At 36.5% G+C, this 4,686-nt stretch overlaps 1 pseudogene; it reads right to left on the bottom strand.

Moving 5' to 3' along the window:
• Window positions 1–1,375: 1,375 nt before the first annotated feature.
• LOC149175673 (transcription termination factor MTERF4, chloroplastic-like) lies at window positions 1,376–3,075 on the bottom strand (annotated as a pseudogene).
• Window positions 3,076–4,686: the final 1,611 nt, after the last annotated feature.

The following is a 4,686-nucleotide window of genomic DNA, read 5'->3' as shown; positions in this document are numbered from 1 at the left end:
CACCTTCCTTCTGTGCATCTGACCTCCTACTCTTGTGGAATAGAAGCAACTCACCACTGGGAAGTTCAAAGAGGACATGATTCTACATTTAGAACATCAGGCTATTCATCTCCTAGCTCTGGTACATGCCAAGTACCATTATGCATAGGATATTACCATGGTGTTAAGGAACTAGTGATTTATCTCGCAATCATGTGAGAAACTAGTTGACAAGAAGGGGATACGGGATTTAGTTACAAAATTAATTAACAAGTTATAGAACATTTTGGGAGTAGATGTAGTGCATAATGATGACAAATTACAGCAGAATCATTCTAAAAAAAATGTTAGTATTTCCCAATAAAATGTACAGGAAAGAAACACCCTATTCATCATTATTTTTTTTTTACTATCAAAAATGTAGAATTAAAAGATGACAAATTAGAAGAATCTTATTATTGTTGTATACTAGTTGTTTCAACAGTAGGTTTTGGATGACACTGTTTGATTAAAGAGATCTCTGCCTAATGTACCACAGCCAGTTGCCACAAGTTCTTTTATAATGCATCACATTCTACATATGTATGTGTGGAGTAAAACAACACCCCATCTCCATGGAGTCCCATAGTTTGTCTATACATATCAAATAGGTCACGGTGCCATATGCACACTTTTCTTAGCAATGAGAAATGAGGTCTTCTTATCACCTACAATGTTATCATGGATTCCATTTTGCTTTTATCCTTCCATGGGAGAAATACAACATATATTTACTTGAAAAATAGTTTCACAATAACACAATGAGAGTTACAGCCCTCTAAATTCATGACTACAAGGAAACTCCAGCCCTAAAAAAAAACTAGAAATACTAGCATATGAGGCACTGTCTCTAGACATTGATGCCAAAACTGATGTTCTATCATGTCTATTTGCCTCAAGTTTGAGGTAATTGTAATGGAGAAATGTCGCATGATTCAATGACTGATAATTTCCCTTTAAGATGCTAGGCCCACCAATTTACAACGTTACTAACCTTGTACCTCTACATCCATATCTTCATGGCTGGAAATCAGCATTTGGACAGATCGGCTTACTCTAAAAAAAATAGATTGAACTTTTAAAAGGCAATTTTTCTTAATTGGTTCTGCCATGTTTTTAATTTTCAATCCCTCTTTTTATGAAACACAAGAATACAAACCCACCAAACACACCTCTCACAGAATTATAGTCTAAAACCTAACAAGATTCTCAAAACTAAAGGGAAAAAACAATAATTTTATACAGAAGACCATGAGAGCATTTTGAAGCAAAGTTCAGACATATTCATGATTTGAAGGACAACATAAAACTATTTTACAAAATGTATGAATTACAGCAAAATGCAGATCATTCATTACTAAACAGAAACTGTGCGTCTGTAGAAAATTTCATCCTCACTCTCCTCATCTTCCTCTTCTGAATCAACAACATCTCTTGGTGATTGCAATGCTCCACCCATAGAGAATAATGGACCCACGTCCTCATTCTCAATATAGTTACCATCAAATCTTTCTTCAAACCTTTGGTCATTGCAATTAAGCATCCACGCTAGGCTACATCTAATACCCTTTCTTGACATTCTTTGAAACTAAGATTTGATTTTGAATTCCAGGTTGTATGTAAAGTAAGATGGAAATTCTACAAGTTCCTCTAATGGCTTCTTAATCTCAGTATTAAAATAAATAAAAACTGCATTTCATGAGTTCCACATTTACAACAAGTAGCTAGGGACAAGAAACTACCATCTTTGCTATGTCCTCATCTAAGAAACCACGTCCTCTGAAAAACTCCACTCGTTTTTTAATTGGAACATGAGGAAGGCTTACAACCTGTGGTTTCTTCTCTAAAATTCTACCAAAGCCTTCTGGACCTATTTTAATGTAAAAATTGAAAAAGTACTACTGCGAAGTCAATTTTGGCTTCAAACTAAGCCCCAGGATCTATGGATATTGTGTTATAACAGAAGAAAGAGCTTCGTGTCGTACACCAAAACTAAGCAGACTTTCCACATTGCACTTCATTATCTCGTCTAGCTCATATCAAAGAATATATGGTCTCTTCTCGATCATTCTAACTAGAACTTGTTTGGGAAGTTTTAGATTCTCAAGGTAAGCAACAATAGGTTTAATCACTTTACCAACCCGCATACCCCAAAATTTTAGGATACTTGTCACCATCGGTCCAATGTCTCTTGGGTTCACTCCAATATTGACCAAATAAGCAGCAGATGTACTCATTGTCCCTTCAAGTTTAAATTCCAGAAGCTTGGGATACTACTCGAATGTTGATTCTCTCAATTTCAAGACCTCACAGAATTTTAATAACCGGCACAATGTCTACAATAACACTGGCATACAACACTTGGGGATGTTTTTTAAGAAAAATTGGAAGCTCTTGCTTTTGAAAACCCAATTCATTCAAATAATCAAGGACAAGAACCATGTTTTTCCTCACACTACAACCCAGCATGAGTGGATCCCGATTTATGTCATCGATGGTGAGACCTAATCTCTGCAGGAAGACCACCCTTTCTTTCATAACATCCACCGTCGAAGGAAGTTCTAAGTGTTCCAGCTTGTTAGGGACTATCTCGATACTTCTCAAGTAATTACAAATGATCACTCGAGAAAAACGCTTCTCCTTTAACCCCTATACAACACCCCAAGTCACAGTTGGCATTTGGTACTCAAGAATGTTGTTCTGCTCACCAGAAGCTGCCCTACTGGGTAATATGAAAGAAACATTCCTTCCAACTAGCATTCGCATTTTCAATGTCAAAAACAAACTTTTCTTTGAAAGAAAACAATTTCTTTCAAATGGATATCGTCCTATTTTGCAGTTTATTTCACACGAGTTTCCATTGCTTGATTCGATGGAAACTTGGGGAGCGGATGTTGCTCCCACACTCGTTTGATCCCACACATGTTTTTCCTGGTGTGGCCCCAGAGGTCGAAATGTGATTTTTTCTATTAGGGTTTAAGTGTGCAATCACTGCATGTAGAATTGAAAGAAAGCAAGAACTGGAATGATTTGTTGAAAATCCCCACATTGCATCATTCTGAACACTAGAATTATATGAAGATGTTTGCGGCAAAAGTCCCAATGCCACTTCATGCATGCCATGGAGGACCGAACCACGGAAATGATACTGGCGAGCATGTGGCTGTTAACCACAACAGCTTAACAGCCACAAGTTCGGAGGTTCAAGCCCTTCTATCAGTATTTGGGGTTTAATGAGCTTTGGGTCCAGATTTTGAACCAAAGCTCTGATACCATGTGTAAGAGCCCTATCCTAGAGTCTTCTAATAGATCTATTTCTGACGAATTTAAATGCAATAAGAGACAATAGTTAACTTTCTTACAAGGTTTTTAAACAAATAAAATTTTACTATTTACATTCTAATCCTTATAACTTATGGGGAACATTTCATTTTGTTAAATTTACATGAGCAATCTATAGAGGAATACCTATATTGGTAGCTGGTGGAGATACCTTTGAGCTGCTGCTCCTGTTGAACGCTCCTCCTGACTGACCCAACTAGATTTACCTCCTAGCCAACTAGGAAATAAATCCCTAGCTCAGGAAACCTCCCCAGATTCCCTAGCCCTCTGAGCCCAAGTCCAACAAGATGTAGTGTGTGTGTCGAAGACCAAGGTAAACAATATCTCCCTCCTCTCAACTAACCTAAGAAACCTCCACAGGTTCCCTAGGTCTCCAAAATCACTCTCAACCCAATAAAAATCATAGCCAACCCAAAATCTTAAGCAAGACCCAACATCCCTTTTCTCCCTTCCCCCTTCCCTTTTATACACTCCCTCTCTTCTCCATCTCAACCACCTCTCATTAATGTCATTAACTTCTCATCCATCCTTACAGTTGACTTCTCTTCTCTCAAGTAAATCTGGGAGTACATTTGGAAATATGATATGAATATAAAATTGGGAAATTAATGGGAGAGGACCATGTCTTGTCCCAAGTAAATGTGAGAATACTTTGGGAATGTGAGATGTAATTAAATAGAGAGGACCAAGTCTTCTCCCTAGTAAATGTGAGAGTACATTTAGGAATGTGAGATGTAATTAAATGGAGAGGACCATTTCTTCTCCCTAGTAAATGTGAGAGTACATTTGGGAATGTGAGATGTAATCAAATGGAGAGGACCATGTCTTCTCCCTAGTAAATGTGAGGGTACATTGGGGAATGTGAGATGAATATATATATTGATAATTAGTTGGAGAGGACCATGTCTTCTCCCAAGTAAATGTGAGAGTACAAAGGGGAATGTGAGATGAATATATATATTATTTGAAATAATGGAAGGAGACCATGTCCTACCTAAGATTCAATTTGAGAAGACAAGTTGGGAATTTGAATAATGTAAATCATAAATTTTATATTAGACAATAAATTTATAGTTTTCCAAATGAAGATATTCACCAATATTTTTCAATATTTTCAAGTAATGTAAACATTAATAAAATTTACAGGGTATGATTTAAGTGGGGCATTACAATTGTGGAAATGCCATAAAGTTTTATGGCATTCACTCAAATAATAAAAACTGATCTAATGTTTTTTCCACTCTATAGTTGCCCACCCACATATTTCTTCATATTAGTTTTAGCTTAATAAACTCTATATAAATCAACACACTTCCAACTAATTTA

Source organism: Pinus tabuliformis, chromosome 4_1, assembly GCF_031772625.1.
Source record: "Pinus tabuliformis cultivar Carrire ecotype Pingquan chromosome 4_1, CPIR1, whole genome shotgun sequence".
NCBI lineage: Eukaryota > Viridiplantae > Streptophyta > Pinopsida > Pinales > Pinaceae > Pinus > Pinus tabuliformis.
This window is presented reverse-complemented; position numbering and strand designations above follow the sequence as displayed.